This window comes from Phascolarctos cinereus, unplaced genomic scaffold (assembly GCF_003287225.1).
Source record: "Phascolarctos cinereus isolate Bilbo 61053 unplaced genomic scaffold, phaCin_HiC Scaffold_5;HRSCAF=322, whole genome shotgun sequence".
In the NCBI taxonomy this organism is placed as follows: domain Eukaryota; kingdom Metazoa; phylum Chordata; class Mammalia; order Diprotodontia; family Phascolarctidae; genus Phascolarctos; species Phascolarctos cinereus.
In genome coordinates, this window is record NW_027555958.1 from 128,087,248 (window position 1) to 128,099,981 (window position 12,734).

Genomic DNA, 12,734 nt, shown 5'->3' on the forward strand with positions numbered 1-12,734 from the left:
AAAAAGGGATCAGATGCATCAACTGCACCCAGAAGCAAGAATTCTATAATACTTTCTTTGTACCACATGTGGCACAAACATGTGGTTTAATAAAAATGATCTTCATTGATACTCATGATCTAGATGTATGCAGATTTCCTGAGTTTTTAATTTTATTAGTTTTGTTTAGCTGAAACACTTGCATTTACTACTGACCTCAGAACCACAGAATCTGGAGCACAGGTTATTAATTTGTGGTCCATAAATTAATTTTTACAAAAATTTTCATAATTGCATTGTAAGAGAATCTACTTAAATTTGTAATCCTATATATTTTATTTTATGCATTTAAAATATAGTTTGGAGACTCATGATGGAAAATGCTACCCACATCCAGAGAAAGAATTATGGAGTCTGAATGCATATCAAAGCATACTATTTTCTCTCTTTTTTTCTTTTCTTTCTCATGGTTTTTTCCTTTTGTTCTGATTCTTCTTTTACAACATGACAAGTGTGAAAATACGTTCAATATGATTGTACATGTATAACCTATATCAGATTGCGTGCTGTCTTTGGGAGGGAGGAAGAAAGGGAGAGGGGAAATTTTAGAACTCAAAATCTTATAAAAGCAAATGCTAAAAGCTAAAAATAAATAAATTTATTTTTAAAAACAACACTAAGAATAAATACAATATCTTTTTGAGAAGAGGTCCATATGTTTCATCAGATTGCCAAAAGACTACATAGCACACATCCACAAAAAGTTAAGATACCAGATCTATGGGGTCCATAGGTTCTACTTCCTGCCAATGTAGGAATTTCTTTTATAAAAGCAGATGGTCATTTATTGAGATTAGTGTGATTTGTGCGGCTAAACAATGGTCTTAATTATAAAGAAGTAATAATTTGACTAATCTAGGATGAAGTACATTCTATCTTCTCCAAAAAGTAAACTTTACACAAAGCAAAAAAGTTCAGAATACTCTAAGTAAGCTAACAGGTGCCCCCAACTTAAGAGAAATAATATTCATTATGCTTTACTTAAGAAAGGAAGAGAAATATGAAATACACATTAGACAGAACCCACATTTCACTCATTCCTCTCTCTGAGACAACCGTATTGCTGCCATGAAGAAACTTCTGCCTTGAGACCTTCTTGTCCTTGGAGCACTATTCTTATTCTTCCACTTCCAATTCTGGAAACAGGAATTATAACAATAACAATCTTCCATCACTTCTGGGTGTGTTATTTCAATCTAATTCCATAAGCTCTCATTCACTATCCTTCCCTGAACAAAGTGCCCCACTATGGCCATGACTTCCCTCTGGGTGTTTTCTCACACATTAGAATGTAAGTTCCTTGAGGGGCAGTACAGTCTTTGCTTTTTCTTATTTGAATCTCTAGTGCTTAGCATAGTATTTTGTTAAATAATAAGCAACTCATCAACAAGTCAACCCTAAGTCAACAAGCACTTAATAAGCTCCTACTTCATGCATCCATCTAAGACGAATTTTCGAAAAGTCTGGTGTTTAAACTGGTATGTGTTTATCGGTACGGAGAACTCAGAGAGCCAGAATGTTAAACCTCCCTATTCATTGCACTCCTGCCTCGTGTGGTATAAAGAATTCTTTGAATTAATGCTAGAAGCTGGTGATGGGTTGTGATAGGAAAGTTAAAGCAAGCCCTCTAAGAATTGGTCCCATGACATCTAGGCAGCTAAATTTTCAATAAAACTGCTAGATTTTACAGCATTACAATAAAATTCATTCCTTTTTGTATTTTCTTAATTAAATGAGTGTGGAAAAGAATTCATAAAAAATTGGAGCTCTTTCTACCCTTTTAACACCCATTAACAATTTTCAAATAATTCATCATGTACCAACAGCACAGACACATATATGGTACATTTAGATATATGCTATATGTGTGTATACAGATAGCTTACATACAATTATATATATGTGTGTATATAAACAAGTATGTCTATGTACACATATATGTGTTGTACATGTATACATATATACATATTCATACACATATAAACAAGCATTTACTAAGTGATGACCATGTACTAGACACTGTGCTAAGCGCTTTTCAAATATCTCATCTTAGCCTTATACACATAATATATGAGTGTGTTTATATGTGTGTAGCAAAAGAAAAATTAAAAATTGCTTCCTCAGTGACCCTGAAAGTATTGAAATAAATAGCACTGAGAGAAACAGGTGCTCTCAGAATGGGAGGTCATAAGATTAATCTCTAGTAAGGTCTTTACTTTGCTCAGCCTTGAAGCAAAGCACAGTGACAGCAGCCTGAAATGCTTGAAAAGACTCAAATGATGGACTGGCCACCTGTGCACAGAATAAGAGAAATTCTTTTCTATTAGGTAAAACCAAACCTAATCATATGAAAGCTTGAGAAGACACAAGGGAGAAATCACAGTAATTTCCTAAACGGGTGACTGGGAAGAGGGACAGTTTTCTAAATAGGACAGCAATCAGTGGACTCTTTTCCCTACGTGAGACTCTTTTTTTTTTTTCAGGATTTGTTACCCCTTGTAACAGAAAAGGCTGAAGACCTCATGCTATAAATAACCAAGGTGGCTGCAAGGTTTGCCACCAAAATGATGAATGTTGTTAATTTCAGTTATTCTTCAGAAAGAGGTCCTTTTGTGCCTTAGGAACTGAAAGCTTTATTAGCAAGGGGGAGGAAGGAAAGAGAAAGATGGAACTGAAGAGAACAGTTAGTCAAGGGAGAAGTAAAATGAGCAAGATGAGATATTTTCCACATAGTGATAAGGGATTATGGGCACTGAATAAATGTACCTGTTCTTACTGTTCAAAATTGAAATCTGGTACAAGAAATTGTGATGATGAGCTAGCTATACAGGTAAGCATATATTTATTAAACGCATATATTTTGAAATAATATAAAGAGTAAACAGCTTAAAGAAAAAAGCACAAACTTTGAAAGACCTGTTTTTGCTTCAGGGGAAAATCCTAGCCTATGGAGTTACTTCTCAATTAAAACATATTTTAAGTTATACAGGAGCTATACCATTTTATTAAATTTTCATTGCCCTGACAAAAAATAAAACATTACAATGTTTATTCCTTAAACCCCATTTTGCAAATAATAAAACATTATATGGCCTGTGACCCATCGTTTCTACTTTCCATCACCTAAATCAGTGTGACCCTTAAAGGCATAGGTGCTTATTTTAGTCTTTAGGACAAATAGTATCACCTTTTCCCTATGGGGCAAATAATGTGAAACAAGCCTCAAAATCAACTTTTAAATATATAATATGAAAATAATTGATAAAACAGTTAAGATTATAACAATGTAAATGGAAAGAGCAACAAAACAATTGAAACTGAATAGAAATAATAATCAAGGTTGATTTCAAAGAGGAGATATTAGGACCCTTCCCTTCTTTGTAAAAGTAGGGACCTATGGCTATGGAATACTCTATATAATGATAGACTTTTCAATATCTTAGTTTTGCTGAATTGTTTTCCCTCTTTTTTTATTCTATATTATTATGGGGTGGCAACTAGGGAGTTTGGGGGAATACATTGGAAAATGTAGGTGACAGAAACAGCTAGTTGACACAATAGAGTGCCAAGACTGGAGGCAGGAAGACTAAGTTCAAACCTTGCCTAAGACACTTACTAGCTGTATTGTGTAATTTAGGGCAAATCACTTAACCTCTATTCACCACAGTTTCCTCCACTATAAAATAGGGATAACAATTGCACCTACTTCCCAATGTTGTTGTGAGAATCAAATTAGAAAATATTTTTAAACCACTGAAGAGAGTTCCTGGCACATAGTAGGTGCTATATAAATGCTAACTATTGTTTTTACTATTATTAAATTACATCAATATTTAAAAGATGAAATTAAGATTATTTCAAGTGTGAGAAACATTTAATACTTTAGAGGCATATGAGACCCACAGTTAAAAGGGATATTAGAAGTTACCTAATCTAACACATAAAATGTAGGGTTCCATGTTCTTTTTAAAAATGTATTTAACATTTTATTAAAATTATAATGTTAAACAATAATACAATCAATCACTCAAACTTAATAATGATTTACATTTAAATAACTTAATTTCAATGTACAAAGTATCATTATAATTCTTCAGTCACAAAATCTTCATCAGTATTATTTGCAATTAATTCCCATTTACTTTTGAGGGAGCTGTTGGCATGGTGGATAGAATGCTAGGCTGGAGTCAGAAAGACCTGAGTTCAAATGTGATCTCAAACACTTATTAGCGTGACCCTAGGCAAGTCATTTAAATTCTGTCTGCTTCAGCATCCTTCACTCTAAAATGGAGATAATAATAGTAACTACCAAATAGAGTTGTTGTAAAGATCAAGTGAGATAATATTTGGAAAGTGTCTGTCATAAAGTTGGTGCTAATATAAATCCTGTCTCCTTCCCTTGCTTTTATGTGGTCTTTGCTAATATCACTGTATTCTACTGCTTCTGCATTTTTTTGTTTTGAATTATTTCCTAAAGTTCTCTTAAGGTTATTCTGTATTACTCTAACTTGTTTGTCTTAATTGAATCATAGTATTCCATTACAGTCATGTACCAAAACTTATTTACCACTGCTCTATTGTTGAGTAGTTTGAGCGAAATTCTGGTTTGGTGCAATCCCATATAATTCTGAAAAGAAAATGTTTTAAAGATAGGTCTTTTGTTGTTGCTGTTCTGTTCTGTTCTGATAACATTTTTAGGATACATTTGGTCATGTCTTTTTTAATCTACCAGTCAAGTCAGCAAGGCTACCTCCTACACAGCAGAGAAAGTAGCACTAAACTCACTCAATCTCAGTATAATGGAGTATGCCACTGTTCTGTTTTGTTTTTGTTTTTGCAGAGAGGAGGCTGGTCCTCCTGTAAAAGCTAGAAGGAAAAGACAGTCCTAGTAAAGGGAAAAGGCATGTTGATGTTGGGGATTTCATTATGAAATCAAGGAATAGAAGGAAGGGGAAAGCAAGCGATACTCTGTTATACTTACAACCCATTCAAGAGCCTACACTTTTTCTTTGTTCTTCTGCCAGCATATATGGAAACGTGATAGGAGATAAACCCTTGGGAGAAAACCCCAGACAGATCAATACTTCATCCCAATACACCTAACCTATCCTTCCATCATCTATTTCTCATCTGCTGAGCAGATGTGTTTGTACATTCTAAATGTAAGTGCTCGTGGGCAAATCCTTGAACACTTCACCCTAGATATTGCTCTTCTCCATAGAGATATGACAAAACACGGGAGCAGAGTGTCACATATAATTTCAGACAGCTGTATCAGACACTATCATCATGTCATCTGATTTTGCTTAACTTTATCTTTATTATAAGGGAGGGTTTCATGGGGAAGAGGTTCATTGAGAAGTAATTTTGGTTTTAAAAAAGATGCTAATTAAATACCTAAAATTTGAAAACAGCCATCAAGACTTCCAAACAATATTTTTAATAGTGGAAAAATAGATGTGATTTTTTTTTTACATAATCTGCGAGCACTCCCTCTACCAGAGCAGACTGGCACTTGCTCTGAAACTAGTCTTAGAGAGTTGCCTGGGGCACAAAAAGATTAAATGAATTGCTGAGGTCACACAAGCAGTGTGTGTAAAAGGCTAGAGATGACCTGAAATGTTCTGTCTTTGAAACCAGCTCTCTACCCACTACACCATGCTGTCCCTCTCAGCTAGGATCACATTGGAGAAAATGAATCATCAATTCCATCTGAGTGACTTTATAATCCTAAGTTCCCATTTAAAGTAGGAAAGGTAACTGTGGTGCCTATTTAAATTACCTGACCAATGTAAATTTCTTTGTTAAAGAAGTTAATAAATTAATGGAGTTCAGTGGAATGAAATCCTTTATACAGGTAAGCAATACTGTAAGATATTCTAATCACTGAGAAGTACTTTTCAGTTCACATAGAACAATGCAGATAGATGTATTTGGTATGTGTGTTTGCATATAAAATGAATATATGGATACCTATCCATATAAGTGTATATATATATATATGTATATGCGCATATATGTGTAAGTGTGTATGTATACATATATTCTCAGCCATTTGCAGAATTGCTGCCTGCCAAGGAAGAGGTTAAATTTAACCACTATGTGCTATAGAGTTTGAAACACTGGGCTTATTTGGAAGTAATCATTGAATTTCCTTGACTGGTACATACATATATATATATATATATATATATACATATATATATATATATGTATATATATATATATATATATATATATATATATATGTGTGTGTGTGTGTGTGTGTGTGTGTGTGTGTGTGTGTGTGTGTATGCACCCATATAATATTTAAAATATAAAACATGTACATAAAATATACTTTACACTTATTTTTACTGAGATGCCTTGAGATAAGTTCTATAATGCTATATTTTCTAGGAGAAAAGAATTACTTCAGTGGTTATACAGTTACCAAAGTGAGTCCCAAGATATGCATTACACACACACACACACACACGCACACACACACACACACACACACACACACACACAAATACAGATACCAAAGAGAAGTGAGTTCCCAGATGTTGTTATTGACTTGTGTCAGTTGTTTCCAACTCTCCATGACCCCATAAAGGGTTTTCTTGGCAAAGACACTGGAGTGGTTTTCCATTTCCTTCTCCAGCTCATTTTCCAGATGAGGAAACTGAGGCAAAACAGGGTTAAGTGACTTGCGAAGGGTCACACAGCTTGCAAGTGTCTGAAGCTGAATATGAACTAAGGTCCTTTTGACTTCAAGGCCAGTACTGTATCCACTGTACCACCTAGCTACCTTTATGTTTGTGTATATATACACAATATAATTTTATGTGTAAATATTCACATGTATAGAATGTGTATCTTGAGATTCACTTATCTCTATGTATGCATTCATTTATACACAAATGCAATGTATATCTTGGGACTTGTGTGTTAAATGTATGTGTATTTATGTATATGCATGTATAATACACATTCACATGTGCATATAGAATGAATATATTGGGACTTATCTTTGATAAATTTAATGTGTGTGAATGTGTGTGTGTGTGTGTGTGTGTGTGTGTGTAATATGTATCTTGGGAGTCAGCTTAGTAAAAGTGTGTAATAACAAAGATAGATGCACATATGTATATGTATGTGCATTAGTAATGCATATCTTGGGGCTCACTTATCTTTGGTAATTGTGTGAAATTATATATACACATACATATGTATTACTATATATGATGTATAATGTGTGTAACTAGATATAATACACATATATTATATGTATATACATTTTTTCTAGCTCAACACTTAGACTTAAGATCTTTGGCTATAAAAAAGACTTTTAAACCATTTAGACAAAACCCTTTAGTAGCCTGTTAAAATCTGATTTATTGTTGCTGCTCCACTGTTCCTGTGGAAGGAACCTGCAGTAATCCCCAACAGCTGCCAGCCGCCAGGTGCTGCTGAATAACACCGAAACTCGGAGCCATCAGCTAGAATCATTGTTGCCTCCTTTCACTGTTACAATCAGGCGAGCAGAACAACTGCAGCATTTTTAATATTACCTTTACTATCCTCCAAAAAATGGACATGGAGAATGGTATCCTACTGCATAATCAAGAGAGCACACCCTAACCCTGCCATAATTGTTCTCCAGAGCCATGCATTTTATGAGTTATGTACAGAAGGTACAGGGAAGGTCACCTCCTAAAAGCTGAACACAGCTGGGAGGCAGGCAGTAAGAACAACAATACATATACAAAGAATTTCTTCTTTTGTAGAAATAACATTCAAAGATCTACTTTTTTATATTATATATTTATAATTTCTCACTTGTAATCTGTGAAACAAAAGCAAGTTAAAACACAAACAATTTAAAACTCACCACTGTCCTTGGGCCTACTTTTACTCTGAATCTATTTTTCTTCCAATGGCTTCTTTCTTATAAAAACTGACACTTTCTGAGTGATCTGAAGGTCAAATATTTGATGAGTTTTTGTCTCTTTGTATTCCCAGAGCTTAGTGCAATGAAAATAGTAAGTGCTTAATAAATGCTTGTTGACAGCATTTCCCTGCCATCTTTAGGAAATTATTTCTTCATTTTTTCTTAAGGCTTGTCTTGATTTCTCTTTTCAACTTCATAGTTCTGTGGCTTTGCTAGATCTCTGTTTTGTGTACGCTCTAATTCAGTTAAACTGCATTTCATTCGACAAACATTTTTGAAGTGCTGACTGTGTGCAAAAGTATTGTGCTTAGGTACAAGGAATACAAATATGGATATTACACAGACTCTTCTCTCAAGGAGCTAAAGCATTTTTACAGAGTTTCAGATCAAAATGAATTAGCCCTCCCCCCTTCCAATTTGGTTTTAAAGGATTTGATCCATAATTCAGGTAGCAGTCATTTAATAAACATTTATTGAATTTGAATATATAGGATAATGCTAAGAGAGGAGCACAGAAAAATGCTTTAGTGGTTGGGGGAGAATAACTATTTCTATCTAGTAGCTCAAAGAATTTTGTAGACACATAATCATAAATCTTAATATATCCTAAGCAGTATAATATCTGTACTCTATATTGGAAATTCAAGTTAATTAGAATTTATTAAGTGCCTACTATATGCCAGGCAGCATGCTAAATGCTGGAAGGTGGACTTTATGCAGGAACCTCATATGTCCACGTGAGAAATTAAATGATTTCTTGCTCATCAGTATATCTTTTTCATGATTATATTTGCAAGAAAAATCCAAATGTATCTGTATGAATTTCATGATTCTGGATTATATCACACTGTAGCTAGAACTTCTAACATCAGTAGTTTCTTTCTGGGTTTAGGAGATTACAGCTGTAATTCTGACAGAAGATTCAAGAGGAATAGAAAAATCACAGTGAATCTGTCACATCTTGGACACAGTATGTACCCATGGTTCTTCAAATAGCTGTCAGAAGACTAATTTTATCTTGCATGAATCACATGGAAAATGTGAAGTTGGTTCCATCAGAGAAGGGGAAAAAACTGTCCACTTGCCAACAGTTGACTTGCCTTAATCACCATGGCAAGGTATAAAAATAAATAAAAAAGATGTCCTTAGAAACACCTTGATTTTTGAATTTACTGTTAAATTATTTACACTTATATACCTTCCCATTTGGCCAGTTAATTGAATAGCATATCCCATTTTGATGAAGCCACTCTAGTTAGAAATATTACATACAATTACCTAATATTTGCGTGACCCTGAGCATGTCACCTATCCTCTCTAAGGCTCAGTTTTTCCCTCTTAAAATGAGGAGGGTTGGGATAGAAGACTTCAAACATCCCTACCAGCTCTAAATCTACATAAGCTTTTGATCTTGGCTAAGAAATAACCTACACTCTAATTTCACATTCAGTCATTGGACAACACTTCACCTTTACTAACTTAAATACCCTAAAAGACCAGGAATCTTACTTTTCACTCACTCTCCAAAGCTGCATATCTCCAGGTCAAAAAATGTGCCACGATGGCTTATGCCAGATGAGGCAGAGCCATTCTAGGGGGCATTTTGGCATAAAGATTAATAACAACCTTTAGGCATCAGCATCACATTGTGTAGTTAACAGCAGAGTGTGTTTGTGTGAGTGTGTGTGTGTGTGTGTGTGTGTGTGTATGAGAGAGAGAGAGAGAGAGAGAGAGAGAGAGAGAGAGAAGAGAGAGAGAGAGAAGAGAGAGAGAGAGAGATGCTATTACGTTAATCTGTAACTTCAGGCGGAACCTGTGGATGGGGGTCCAGTGACTTTTTTCTTTCACTGACACCATGAACAGAATGCTGAAACAAGTTTCTAAAGGATGTATTTAATTAGGTTTAAAATTGCCTACTAAAGTCTGACAATTTGTATCAATGTGTCTGCCATGAAGCTAATAAAGCCCACATACCAGAGCAGGTTGCACTGAAATGCTGTCAGCTTCTCCTTCATCTGATAAAACAGACTAACTCCAAACACAAACTAATCAAACACAGGCAGTTTCCCTGACAATAACCCTGCATTTTCACATGTAGGGTGGGAAGCTGAGGTATACTGGGGACTTAAGAGCTTTCTGCCAATGGCAGCCTATGAAGAGTCAGGCCGTGGAGGTGGGCAGGTGAGTGACTTCCTCCTGATTCTGTCTTGGGTTCTGTCCAAAAAAGAGTGACCAAATCTACTAAATTTCCACTAGTGAGTAGGATGTTAGACCAGCTGTTCACTCAATATTTACATCCACATGACAACTGCTTGGTTGAAATCCCATTTGAGCCCACACATCTTAATCAAATCACACAGATCAAGCATTTCATTTGAAAAAGGGTATTTTCCCAAAGTCTCCTAAACAACACATGGTAGTACTCTGTGGGAAGCAATATGTTAATAGGTAGAGAAAACTATGCTGACATGAAGGTCTCTTGAAGATGGGGGGGCATGATGTGATGATCAGATGCTTATTAGCTATGTAGACTTTGGAAAATCATTTAGCCTGCATGAACCTCAGTTTTCTCATCTGTAAAATAGGGATAATATTCACATCTCCTGCTTCTCAGGTTTGTCAGGAGGAAAAAAATGTTTTTAAGGTTTTTTTAAGTCTGATTATGTACATTTAAAAAAAAAAGCAACTATGATTTGTTATAGGGAACTCCCAATGAAAAAACTCCCCTTCTCAAGGCAGAACAGGACCTACTCTACAATTTATAGTCTTGTTTGGGGCACTGATGCAGGTGGCACAAAAGAAAGACCACTGGTTCTAGAGTCAGAGGACCTAGATTCAAGTCTCACATCTGATGCATACTATTATCCCTGACATATTAGGCAAGTGACAAAATCCTGAATCTCAATTGCCTCATCTGTAAAATGAGGGAGTAAGACTAGACGGCATTTACTAAGGTCCCTTCCAGGTTGAGATCTATGATTTTAAGAGGTTAAGTGACTTGACAAGGGTCATGCTGTCAGTATATGTCAGAAGTAGGACCTGAACCCAGATTTTTTTGAGTCAGATGACAATTCTCCATCGAATACTTCACATTTCCTCTCAAGTACACTTAGCATTTAACAAATTACTCTGTGAGTTCAAGCCCCAAACTCTAAGTCAGTTAGACTTGTCATATGTAGCTCAGGTCAATATTTTTTTAAAGTCATATGAAAATTATTTGTAGTCAGGATATTTTAAAAATTATATATTTGATTAAAATTAAAGTAAGGAGTTTTAATAGGAGAAAAACCAAATATGGTGAAGATCATCACTCATCCCTTACTAGAAATCCTACGAAAGATTTAGTTGGCCACAGATAGAACTTATCTTTTCGTTACTTCCAAATAACAAGTTAAAGCACTGCAAAGGTTATGATTCAGAGACAAATAACACTCTTTGTAGATAGTAACAAACACCAAATGTTATATCATGGTATTGCATTTTTGCAAGTCTACTTTCTCAAAATATCAAAGAACTAGAAGTCACCACTGGGGGGAAAAATGAGAACTCTAAAGTCAAAGGACCTGGGTTCATATCCTGCTTCTGATACTACTTGCATGAACCCAGACAAGTCACTTCTGGGAGCATTAGTTTCCTTATAACATAAGAAAATTGGATAAGACATCTGCCATCCTTTTTTAACTCTAGTTCTGTGCTCTGAGGGTCCTAAAATATCATCTAGTCCAACCTCTCCATTTTCTAGATAAGAAAATGAGGAAATGAAGCTGGGTCTGGCAGCATATTCCCGTAATCCCTGCTATTGGGTGAGACTGAAACTAAAGAATTGAGTCTGGGAGTTCTGAGTTGCAGTAGGGCCAAAAACAATTAGGTGTCTGAACCAAGTCCTGCATTAATATGGCCAATCATAGTGAGTGAGGCTGATAGAGATTGAGAACTTTGATGAGATTTGAAAGGAGTGAACTTTGGGTTTCTGACATCCTATTGGCATATCTGTTAAAAGGATTAAGAACATCTTTTCTCCTACTGCATCCTAGCCCACCCATTTATACCTAAAGGGGAAGAATGATTAAATTTCAGAGACTGGGAATAATGTATTTGCTCAAATCACTGTAGATTAGAGCTACTCTGTAGTCAGCCTATGGCATGAAGTATTGTAAAGCCTGTCTTGGTTGGTAGGACAAGGGTAAATATACTGAAAACATTTCTACATATACTAGTAGCTCTCAGGATTGAACCTGGTGCAAATGAGTAAAAACTTTGGATACACTTAGAAGGAGTTTAGCCCAAACAACCCAGTGGAGTAGACATATGTTCACAACCTGGGCTCTCTCAAAGAGACTTTTCAGCCTTTTCTCTTCCACTACTCAGACTACCTGCTATAATGTTTCTGGAAATGACATAATGGATAAAAAGAAATTTTAATCTAGTCAGATTTTCTTGGAGAAGCTACTATATATGCTTCTATTCTAACCTGAGCTAGAATTATCTTCTCAGTGCAGAAGCCATGAAGTATCTAAGCTTCACAACCAGTAGCATAAGCCACCATCTTGCCCTTTCCCCTACCCAGCATTCTGTTTCTACCAGCTTTGCCCTTTTTGGTAAATGTTCCCTCTCATTGAAAAGCTCAATTTTCCCCCTATAGTGTGCTTATTCACTTATACGCTATAGAATATAAGCTCTTCAAGGAGAGGCCTTATTTCCAGAAATTAGCATAGTGCCTGGCACATATTATGTGATTGATAAATATATGTTGAGTTAA

The 12,734-nt window shown here is 35.4% G+C and overlaps 1 protein-coding gene across 1 annotated transcript in view; it reads right to left on the reverse strand.

Moving 5' to 3' along the window:
- LAMA2 (laminin subunit alpha 2) overlaps positions 1-12,734 on the reverse strand; it is a 790,327-nt gene that overhangs the window by 626,554 nt on the left and 151,039 nt on the right. The gene's annotated exons all lie outside the window — the stretch shown is intronic.